Below are 12,542 nucleotides of genomic sequence, written 5' to 3' on the forward strand. Positions count from 1 at the left end.
GAGCCAAAAGGCGCAAACGGTCCCGGGCCATGGTAAGGCGATACCCGTGGGAATACCGTGCGTGAGGCCGCAAAGTGATATGAGGTGTTACCGGCTAGATCGATGTGACTTGGAATCAGGGTCCTGACACGTGTGTGATACATTCAATAACGCAAACGATTTAACAGGAAAAATTGTGTGTGATGTACCTGTGAACGGAAACGTTTTCCTTGGAGCGACTGTGTGGGATGTGCATACGAACGGAAACGTATAGTTGTATTTGCGACCTGACTGTGTGGGATGTACTTGCGACCTGAAACAATTTCTCCGTATAGTTGTATTTTTTAGCTCTACTGTATGTATTTCTGTATTTGAGTGCTCGCCGGTCGCCCACGACCTCATTTTGCCGAACATGTGTCCCAAGAGGGCATATCCCCGACGGTTTCTGGGTCGTGTGGGAAGGACCCCCTATCGCCCACACTCACTTGGCGACGGTTCCAAATGCCGTCGCGGAAACGGGTTAAAAACCGTTTGTTTAGGACCGACGCGCACCAGTGTATGGTAATTAGACACTAAATAGGTCGCATTCGCACAAAGCATGTCTAAACTAAGCAAATGACATAGCAATGCAAGACACCATATGCATGATATGAGCAACATAACCCTGCCAAGTTAGAGCATACACCTCGGGGGGGGATACGACTGGTCATCTGTCTCTGAATCCTCCTCTGAGGAGCTATCCATAAGAAGCGAGATATGTGCTTCGTCAGATAGCATAGTCTTCTCTGAAGACTTTGTTTTCACTCCAGAATTTTTCATCACCGTGTCAAATGGCTGATGCACACGAAGAGTAGTTGAATGTACTAACATTGTTGACAAATGTAATACGTAATGAAAAAAGGATGGCATGATATAATTCACATATAAGATGACTAGCTAAGCATGATGGCATTGCAAAATTCACATATATGATGCCTGGCTAAACAAGATGGCGTTGCACAATTCACATACACGATAAAGAAACTAAACAGATGGCATTCACACAAAGCATGTCTAAACTAAGCAGATGACATATTTGATGTATAAAGTAAGCAATGCAAGGCACCATATGCATGATATTACCAACATCAGCATGCCAAGTTAGAGCGAAGACCTCAGGAGGTAAATAGGAGTGGTCTTCTCCTTCTGAATCCCGCTCAGAATAGTTATCTTCCTCTTGATTACAATCCGAAATGGGTGGAGGGGGGCTACCTTTGCACCCACCATGGAGCAACATCTCCGTGAAATTTTATTGCCACGCACGGCTCGTCTCTTTTGCTCTACATGTTCAGTTCCATTGTGTACAATAACTGGCATGCATAGGAATAAAACATAGTGAGAATATGTAAGGAGTGCATGCAGAAATCCAGATTGATGGAAGCAACCTGTGGATAGACCCAAAACCAATGATAGGAGGCAGATAATGGCTTCAGTTAAAAAATATAGATAATGGCTTCTTTACTGTTTGTTTCCCACCCAACATGAAACTCATAGTAGACACCAGAGATTAACCAGATAGTAGATAGATACTATTGATTGCGGCCCTGATATGTACCCCACAACCATTTAAAAACTCAAGTTTGAGCATTAGTTTGGAGCTGAATCAGAGTCTAATTGGTGAACAGGATGATAAAGTAGCATGTAATATTAAGCGATGCATAACGTAAGCAGAACAGAAAGAGTGCGACCTCTCTTGCGGACCCGTGTAGTCCTCAAAGTAATCTGCTCGGTTGATGATGGTAATGCACTTGTCGTGGCTGTCGGCGGTGGGGAAGAAGAGCTGAGGCGGCAAAAGACGGTCTGGAGGCCGGATCCCTCCTATGGTGGACCCTTCTGTCGCTGGAGTAGCTGAGCTGGGGTGGATGATGGCGCAGAAGGAGCGGGACAAACCACACAAGGTTTTCTTTGACAACTATCTGTAAGAGAAGTAATTATGTAAGGGCTCGTTTGAATTGGAGGATTCTAACAACGCAAGGATAGGAAATACATATGAATAGGATAGGAATGCACGTGCAAAACAGAGAATTTAGAAACATAGGATTTCTGCCAATCTGGGTGTTTGGTTCACAAGAATTGGAAGATCGTAGGATGCAAAGAAGCATGGTGAGGTTAAGTCAAACCACAAGAAAATGTACGGTTATAATGTTATTTTGCTACTATATCTCTTAGTCTTGTGCTTCATGAATAGGAATTTGAAAAGGAGGACAAGTGGATATTAAAATTCCTACGGTTTTTCTTTCAAGGAGACACTAAAGGAACAAATCCTACATGTTTCCTTTGCTCCATTCCTTTGAACCAAATGCATGAATAGTAGTACCATAGGAAACTTTCCAATTCATATGTTTTTCCTTCACTTTTCCTTTCAAGCACTAGCGATTCTAGTAGGCAGGCTTGAGCAGGGAAAAGCCTACACTCAAAAAATGTTTTTGTGCTTGTCAAGAGACAAAGAGCAGAGTATGAGAAGCATGACAAGGAAAAGGTTCGGAATATTGCTGGCGGTAAGGGCGGAGGTGGTGAAGTAAATCGCCCTAGCAAACCCTTTCAGAACCAAGGAAAGCCCGCTAGAGGTCGAGAGAAGAAGCCTGTGATGATGAGAGTGATGGAGGGGATGAAGAGGAAACTAGTGAGCAAGAGTTTCAGAAGGCCACTGATGCCCTATGCATTGACAGGGGTGCATCTTTGCACACCTCTCACCGCCAGCTCAAGCGGTGGGCGCGGGAAGTCAATGCCGTCAAACCAGCGCCAGAGGCCCGGAAGCTGCTCAAGTGGTCACGCACGCCCATCATCTTTGACGAGGAGGATCATCCTAGCCGTACCACTATGGTAGGGTGTTTGCCATTTTTTATCTCTCCAAAAATTCGCAACCTCAAGGTCAAAAATATGTTGGTGGACGGCGGTGCTGGGTTGAATCTGATCTCCCCAGCATTTATTAGCAAGCTTCAGATAGCAGAGGAAGAGCTAGAAGTTACTGGCACATTTGAAGGAGTTAATCCCGGGCAGGAGCCATCCTAAGGGAAAGATCACGTTGCCGGTAACGTTTGGGGGAGAAGTGAACTACCGGACTGAGAGGATTGTGTTTGATGTGGTCAATCTCCCCCTGCCATACAATGGGATTCTTGGATGCCTGGCCCTGGCTAAATTCATGGCGGCATCCCACTATGCCTACAACACATTGAAGATGCCTGGGCTACTGGGAGTCATCACCATCCCATAAGATGAGAAGGGTGCAATCATTTGTGTGGACAAGATGTACCGGGCCGCAGTCGCGGCAGAGGCAGAGGCAGCGGCAGCAGTAGTTCCCGCCAAGGAATCAAGGAAAAGAAGCAGGGTTGTAGGGACTCCGGCAAAGAGTCCGGAAAGCGTGCCCCCACTGAGTGCACGGCACCCATTGATGATGTGCCGGAGTGTTCCAGCAACAAGAGATCCAAGGTCGCTGCAGCCCAAGTGAAGAAGGTCCCGGCAAGGCTGGCTGGCATTGATGGTACCTTTACTATCAGCGCCGCCCTCGATCACAAATAGGAAAGCGCGCTCGTTGCCTTCCTGCGAGCGAATATCAATGTGTTTGCCTGGCAACCATTTGATATCCCCGGTGTTCCCAGGGAGGTAATCAAGCACCACCTTGCTGTCTGGCTACATGCCCGACCTGTCAAGCAGAAAGTCTGGAAGCAGGCCATGGAGAGGCAACAGTTCATTGCAGAAGAGATCAAGAAACTTGAGGCAGCTGGTTTGGTTAGAAGAGTGTTGCATTCCACGTGGTTGGCAAATCCAGTGGTAGTCCGGAAGGCTAATGGGAAGTGGAGGCTTTGCATAGATTTCACATATCTCAGCATGTCTTGCCCGAAGGACCCATTTCCCTTGTCGCGTATCAATCAGATTGTGGATTCCAATTCAGGTTGTGATTTGCTCTCCTTTCTGGATGCATATTCTGGGTATCACCTACTCTTCATGTACAAGGATGATGAAGAGAAGACATTGTTCATTACTCCATGTGGTACATACTGTTTTGTCCGCATGCCATTCGGATTAAAGAGTGCGGGGTCCACTTTTGCAAGGGCAGTCCAGATTGGTTTTGAGCCACAACTGCATAGAAACATATAAGTTTATATGGATGACATTGTGATCAAGAGCAAGGATAGAGCCACCGTTATTTAGGATTTGGAGGAGACGTTTGCTAATCTGCGCAAGATCAATTGGAAGCTCAACCCGGAGAAGTGTGTATTTGGTGTTCCCTCCGGCATGTTGCTTGGGTTCTTTGTGTCCCATCGCGGGATCGAAGCCAACCCCAACAAGATCAAAGATATCGAGCATATCCAAGTACCAAGGACAGTTGAGTTTGTGAGGCGTCTAACAGGATGCGTTGCCACGCTAAGCAGATTAATCTCCAAGTCTGCCAAGCGCGCCCTGCCGTTCTTCAAAAATTTGAAGAAGGCAGGGCCCACGAAGTGGTCCCCGGAAGTAGATGCAACTTTGCAAGAGATGAGGGCCTACTTGTCCTCTGTGCCTACCCTGGTTTCTCCCAAACCCCAGGAGCACTACAAGAAATATGTCAACTTGTGACCTTCTGTCAGTGAACCCGGAAGAATTGGTCGTAAATCTACGACCATTTCAGACCAATTGGTCAAAAGCTGTTTGAGGGGTTACAAACCCTAAACCATAACGACCATTTTGGTCAGAAAGGCCGCAATTTCGTTACACGAAATGGTTGCAAAGCACACATCACTGGTCCACTGCCTTATATTCGTCGGTTACAACCAATCTAAATTGGTCATGACCTTGCAAATTGTGGTGCATTGCTATGACTGGGCGCCATCTCATCACTTTTTCTGATGTGTCGTGCTTAGTTGTCTTTTTTTATACCAATTTTGCACATGTGTCCTGCTGAGGTGTCATTTTTGCTTATGTGTCAATTTTCCATATGGTTGAACCAGACTCAGCTGACCCAACCCCCACCCGGCTTGCTGGCGAGTCAAACCCGCCATGCTGGGCCACCCTGCTGACATGCAGGACCCGCCTACCTTACATGCAAGACTGACATGGGGACCCAAGACCCTCAAAGATGCAAGAGTGACACGGTGGAGTAGTGGTGAATAATGGAACAAAAACTAGTAGTTGGGGCGCACCCTTGGTGCGCCGCCTGAGAGGAAGTTGGGGCGGTGCCGGGTAGGATGTGCCTCTTTCACTTTCCTATATATACCATGTACTGTCCTTGTACTATGTATTGCTCAGGCCAGGGTAGGACACACTCATCTGGCAGTCGTTTTTGTCAGCTCCATGACATGTACAATAGGATAGCTTACAAACTAAACTCATTAGCACACTACATTTCTATGAACATGCGATGACACATACATTAACAGGTATAAAATGAGGCGTGTAATGTATTCTAGCAAACATCTAGCTCTATTAAGCCACCATTAGGCAAACATTACTACCATGAAAAATGTAACTACAGGATGTTGAGCTACTTCAACTGCATTGGTGAATCCATACTGTAAAGCCTCAGAAATCTGTGACAAAAATAACTAAATGTTAAAACTTTGAGAGGTGTGATTTTTATCTTAGCGGATAGGGAAAAACACAATAACAATTGGAAAGAGCATACTGCATTCAGTGCATCATTTTATGTTTACACAATATACACGATGATCAATCGAGTACCATATGTTATAAGGACTAAAGCCTATAACACAAGTCGAATTTGAGAATTGCAGAAACTATGCGAAGTAGATGGAACTGCAAATAGTTTATCAAAAAATTGAAAACATAAGTACAAAGAAGGAAGCTTTGAATTATCTACAAGCAGTGTTTCTCCTTCGCCTGAATAAATTAGGACATGGCTGGTAATCTTGATGTACAGACATTAATTTATTTAATTGAAATGCCATAGTGAGAGATTCTCTCACTGTTTTTAGCTAAGAAAACAGCCAATACATCTTCTCCAATGTATGAGTGGGATCATTATCATGGAATGAAGGCTATTATAGCAGGGACACATAGGTGATTTTGAACCAAGATAATTCACAAGATGAAGCTAAGAAGGAGACCTGACTTAGCCATGCAAATCGCTCAGAAAACAATTGCTCAAGGGTATGGCGGTGTCAGCAGCTACGTGTGCAATCAGAGCATACAAGGCCAATTGCTCATCACATTGTGCACCAAGAAGTACTTCATTAGTATAAATGAAGGAGCCACGAAGTGGAGGGTGCTCTGAATAGGAAATATTTATTAAAAATTTCAACATACTTGAAACAGAAACACGAAAGTTTTCAGCATCATCATTATCCTCAAATGCAGAATCAATAGCAACTATGTAAAAGAAAAGAAGCGCAGTCAGTATGTAGCACAACATGAGAACAACGGATGAAACACTCTATAAGCATAATTATCAATGTCTTCGAGGGTAGGGCAACTTCAAATGAAAAGGTTTGTACCCTTCAAATATGACTCCACAATGATCTTAAACAAACTTGAACCTGCACGTGCTCCATCAGCTGACATAGGACTTTTATCAGCACAAGCTTCCTGTGTATAAACATGATTGAAATGAATCATAATTAATAGTTATAGTCGATAGAATGACAGAATGAGTTATATTGACCAACCTAAGTACCTAGTCTTGTTACGTCTATTGGATAGTGTACAATTAAAATCATCTGATAGTTTTCTAACCATTTCCAATCCAATGACTTGGATACAACACAAAGACTGATATTTTAGGTTCTTCTTACATCCTTCAAGAAGATTTAAGAGATTTCTTTTATTGCAGCAAATGCATTGTTTATATGCCAGACAGATCTCATACATTACATTCAAGGGTTTGATAAAGCTTGCTTAGCATAGAAATCAGGTTTGTGGTTGCCATCCTTTCAGGTGATATACTTTGCCAGTAAGTTCATCTAGCTTAGTTACAATTACCTTGGTTTTTTATCATCAGTAACTGGACATACAGTGTTCCACACATGCATGCGCCAAACATAATGCAAGGCATATCACCTCTGAATATATTCAATTAATGAACTACTTATACTCTATCAGGACCTTTGTCTTCTATTATACTGCTGTAGTGCCCATCGGTCTGCGCCTCATTGCAAGATTAACAAGCCCTGATATGCCGATCGGATGTTTCCATTGAAAATAGGCAAAAGAATTGAGTATGGCCAAAAGCTTAAGAACGCGGGATATTTATAAGTTGAGATAAATGCCGCAGAAGTGAGAGGGGCCATACCAAGGAGACAACATGAGCGCACCGCCTTGTTCCTCGCAAAGCCGAGGCGCAACACCATCCAGATTCCATAAAAAATTGTGTTTGGCATATCATGTGGTGAACAAACTATAAGAGGTGAAGGCACTGATCCATCAGAAGTGTGCATCGAGTAGATCTGCGCATTCTCGATGCGCGCTTCTAGTGCATAGTAAGAGCATTTCTAGACATAGAAAAGAAACAAGTAACTATTATTTCAGTAAAGAAGTTCATCGTACATGTTTTTCATACCAAAAAAACTCACAATCAGGCACAAAAAGACATCTCTTTTGTTTCCTAAAACTCCACAACTAATCGGTTCATGCACAATCCACCTGTTCTCTAATTGTACTGAGATAATGACATTCTGTCCTAAACAGTAATCACCATCAGCCTGATCTCCAATTGAACTGACATAATTACATTCTCCCAATCTTCTCTAATCAGGAATCGTGAGGCACAAAGCCGACGACGAGAGGGACGCGAGAGAGACGCATGAGGCAAAATAGCACATGCCCTTGCAAATCATAATTACAAACAACGTAACAGAGACAAGTGAACCACATGGATGACTCCAAGAAGTAGACACACATTTGTTCATGACCACACAAAAAGCCACATGTTATAAAGAAAATGTATATGCAATAAACTCAGTACTCCTTGGACAACAAGCATGAGTCATATCAGACTAATATGCATACATGTGGTTTGCATTACAGTACACTAAATGCGCATATCCGAACCAACTTAAAAAAAATTCTCAAGCATGGGTTCAAAAATGCTACAAAATTGTGCAAATTTGGCAGCCACCCAAGGTACTGTCAAAAACAGGAAAAAACTACAACCTAAACTACTAACAAAATGATAAGGAGGAAAAGAAAAGAACACCTAGAGGGAGCACATGAAAGTATGGTCAAAGTCAAACTGATTAAACATCATCACATGTGCTTTATAAAGATCGGCATTAAACAAAAAGAGAAGGAGAATTTTCTTTAGCAAACTGAAGTTGATTCTGTATCAGCTTACAACTGACACAACATCACTTTTCAGCTCTGAAGGTAAAAGAAAATACTACCAAAAAGGGAGTACATGTAGTGGCCAACAACTCTCATAGAGCTATGTTTCATCTTTCATGTCATCTACTTAATGTTCTCAGTTTTGCAAAAAAATATGTAACATTATCTACTCCCTCCGTTCCAAAATAGATGACTCAACTTTGTACTAACTTTAGTACAAAGTTAATACAAAGTTGGGTCATCTATTTTGGAACGGAGGGGGTATTAAATAAGGAAATAGATGACAGTGGACTTGCTGACAAATATACGCAGGGAACTGGATTTTCATAAACCCAGATTGATGGAGTTAACAAAACACAAGATATACACAGGTAACAACTGGATTGTTTAACACAAAGTATTGCGTGATCACCTTTCTATCAATGAAGGTTATGCGACATGTAATACATGAAAGGAAGACCCTATAAGCTTCTAAAGATGCCATGTTATATCAGCGAAGTCACTTAATATAGAAACAAATTAATAACTACCAAGGACATCGAGGCATGATATACCAAGGTTGCAAGAAAAGTGAGGGTTCAGCTCAAGACATACATCTAAAGATGGTTTGGATGAGGTGCAGAACAACAACTTCAACCATGTTTCGTCGACTGTTTCTTGTGCCCTCCTTGTCTTCCCTTCCATCCTGTCATTTATAAGAGTGTAGCTGCCAAACAAGAGGCATGTATAATCCTTGTTATAGCTAGGAGGCAGGACATTTGAAACATCTAAAATCCTCCTCTCATAAAACTAAGCATTTGGAAACAAGCTAATACAAGGATTCTTGTGATACTGGATATTCAGCAAATATTTATCGAATTTCAATGTAACTAATCTACCAAAAAAGACTTGTACCAAAGCCAACTTCTTTGCATACCTAAAGATAAATAATGAAAGGTAAGAACTACGATTATCATGAATAGATCTAGCTTTTTTCCAAATGAAAGGCCAAGAACTAAGATTACTACGATTATCATGGGCATATCTCCCAAAAAAGACTTGTACCAAATCTAGCTTCTTTTTTAGCCAATTGAACTTAGATCCAAATGGATGAGTTGGACATGGCGAATCACATCACATCACTAATACATAACATTGTAATAACACAAAATCAATGTTTTGGCTTAATAACATTTTGAGCCCTTTGTGATGACCTAAATGTTGTTTCAATCACGCAACTGATTACAATCTATCTAGCTTTTGTAGCTGAAGGACAGAGTCGTGGCTGAGGGTGTGCCTCTTCATTCCCTTCGCTAGGCCCTGCAGTAAGGGTTGGATTGAACAAAAAACACGCATGAATCCACAACAAAGAGAGACATCATGGCGACGTCCGATCGATCGATCTGTTGAGGAGGGTGGATGTCGATAGCGACGTGATGGCCATGGATCTAGCAGGAGAAGTGCCTCCTCCTCCTCCTCTCGCCCAATTGCGTCCCCGCTAGGTAGCGTCCACCCCTTTTTACCCTCTCAGTTTTTCTCTCTCTCGCTAGCACAGTAAAAAACGATGAGGTGGAACGCGCAAGGAGGCGCTATTATCCCGCACATTATTGTGTTGGATTTCTGTATTTGTAACAACGTATATCTTACCAGACCAATAGGTGCTATAAATTAAAACATCGGGTCATAATGCATTTGCTTTGTGCACTTCCATTCACGGTCATGACATGAGTGTGCAACACGCGCACACAATAAAAATAATTATCTAACGAGCAAAATAGACATATTTTGTGTTTCTATTAGAAACTAAAACACATGTCACACGCCTCTTACTCCTAAGGCGGACGTGTGCGCTCTTGTATGTGCCTAGCCTGATTGCCATGAGAGAATTAAAGATAGCAGTCCCATTACTTATTATGTAATATTTGCAAAGAGGAAGATGAACTTGTCAGGTAATCATTGTATAAACCAAACAATATTGTTTCTATCAGCCAAACACAAACTGATAGGCTGAGCGGTGAAACCTCAGCCTAGCTCTTTATTTAATCTCTCAATCTTGTACATGGTTTATGAACTACTGATCAAAAATCAGTTTAAAAGGAAAAGAACTATCATGAGTCAACTACCAAACAAGCTAATTCTCAGGCTAGCAACACGGACATATTTATTGATGAAATTGTGTTCCGTCAAGATGCAATCAGCCACGAGGCCATCAACAGAAACCGCATATCCTTACAGAACTGGGGAAGGGGCGACTGTGTTCAGAAAAATAATAAGAAGAAAATTGGAGGAACCGAACAATTTATTATATACCTGAGAAGAATACCAAAAACCAAAATGGAGATTCATTACCTTTGATGGCAGTGCCCTCTGAATCACTACCAGGACAGAATTGAAACAAGAGGGCCATGCAACATCTTTCTTTCAAACCCGATGATAATATCTTAAGTGAATTCTCTTTTGCAACTGTAATATGGTTCGTGTCCTTGCAACAGTCAACTGCATATATTTCAAAAAGATGGCAAACTTCAGTATAACCAAGACACTGATGAGTAACTTCAATTACAATACTAAAGTAAACCATCATGCGAGTATAAACATCAGGACGAACTATCATATTATCGTATATATATATTACATAGTTGTATGATGGCAAGAAGTTCTGCATGATAAAGTATATTTGGCAGTCCTAATTTCAACCACTAAACCAGAGTATATAACCATATGAATTACATCAAATGGAAAATATCAGCGAGAGAGTCCCTCCATAACAAAGATCCAAAATACGTACCAACTACCAATGGCGATGTATAGAAGCTTCTGAGGACGAACCATGACAAAGTTCCTAACATAATATTGGGTAGCTTCCCTTCTGGACTCTTTTGATATGAGAAATTATAGTTCATGTAGCTGGGTTTCACATTTAGCATGATATGATATTAGTGCGAGAACAGATTCGTAACAAAAATTAAGACAAGCTATGAAGGGATCAAGAAAAGGTCCCTTCATAGCTTGTCTTAATTTTTGCAATTACAAAGGTGCCTGCAAGAGTTCTGCACATCATTGGAGAACCTGGACTTGAGTAAGCTACTTCAGAACATCAATCAAATGAAAATCATAGGCTAAAATCATTGCAATCAGAAGAGACAACCTAGGTTTTTTCCTGTTACAATTCCCCCAGCCTGACGTGATATGACAGTGAAGGATCAAATAAAATGACTGCATATGTTGTGCAAGTAAATGGCAGTCCATAAGATTCTAATAACATTCTGAATTAAGATACCCACCTTTCTAGTTCGCATTACAACAGGAGAGATCAAATTTTCAATTACTTGCAAAATTCAGATGTAGCACAAGTATCCAAGTCAGAGATCATTGTACCAATCTAATTGTAGAGGGTATGTGTATTAGCTGCGAGGACCTAGGAGCAGTGCTCGGTGGCACCTTGCTCGGGCCAGTGATCTCAGGCGCTGCGAGGACGGAGGTGCAGCGGATCCCTGCTCGAGCCGGAGGCGGTCAGTACAAATACCCAGACAGAGGGAGGGGGAGTGGGGGAGCACCTTGACGATCTCCATGGAATCCAGAGAAGAAGCTCCTCCTTGAGCACCTCCATCGCGGATCCGTCGAGAAGAGGGGATCGTCGACGAGGCGGACGAGCTCCTCTCCGAGCGGCACGATGAAGATTTCCATCGACGTCCTAGTCAACGTTGTCGCCTCACCTCCAAATCGCCCAGATCGCGCACCACCGGCCACCGGCTCTCCAGATGGCACCCGGCCACCGCGCTGCTCTGCCCATGACGGCCATCGTTTCCGCCGCCATCGGCCGCTACTGCTTCTGCAGTGCGGACCACCGCAGCTCTCTGCCGGCCGCTGCTCCGACGAGCCGGACGGGTAGGAGATGAGGGCGAGTAGGCGGCACGGGGGGGGGGGGGGGAATTGGGGTGACGAGGAGGCGGCATGTGGGGGAGGACGAGCTCCCTTTCTCTCCCTCTCTTTTCCCCAATACGCCTGCGCCTGCGTAGCCTGCGCGATCTATCTTTTTGTCGTATCTGTGGACGTGCCATGCGCCAGCGACCGCCATTTACGTGACTGTTAATGGGTTTAATATGGCAATGGAGGGAGTCGAACCCGCACCCCCCTTCCTAGCGATCGAGCCATACCACCACACCACCTGATCGCTGGTGTTAGCCTATCTCACACAATCTCCTTAAAGCACAAGGAAAGTTGCTGCGCCTGGGCCTTTTTGGACAAGGCCACATGATTTTTTTGTTTTAACAATTTCATTGTGTCGA

The 12,542-nt window shown here is 43.1% G+C and overlaps 1 long non-coding RNA gene across 12 annotated transcripts; it reads right to left on the bottom strand.

Annotated features, from left to right (window-relative positions):
- Positions 1 to 5,226: 5,226 nt before the first annotated feature.
- Positions 5,227 to 12,201, bottom strand: LOC123052606 (uncharacterized). Of its 12 annotated transcripts, none has more exons than XR_006424822.1 (4): positions 11,811 to 12,201; positions 8,869 to 11,747; positions 7,244 to 7,348; positions 5,227 to 6,540 (listed from the first exon to the last, which is right to left on the bottom strand). It is a non-coding gene; the product is annotated as an uncharacterized lncRNA (long non-coding RNA). The 12 variants fall into 12 exon arrangements; XR_006424821.1 differs by having other exon boundaries at positions 5,227 to 7,121; XR_006424819.1 differs by having other exon boundaries at positions 5,227 to 5,525; positions 6,450 to 6,540; positions 7,244 to 11,747.
- Between the last annotated feature and the right edge of the window lie 341 nt (positions 12,202 to 12,542).

This window comes from Triticum aestivum, chromosome 2D (assembly GCF_018294505.1).
Source record: "Triticum aestivum cultivar Chinese Spring chromosome 2D, IWGSC CS RefSeq v2.1, whole genome shotgun sequence".
NCBI lineage: Eukaryota > Viridiplantae > Streptophyta > Magnoliopsida > Poales > Poaceae > Triticum > Triticum aestivum.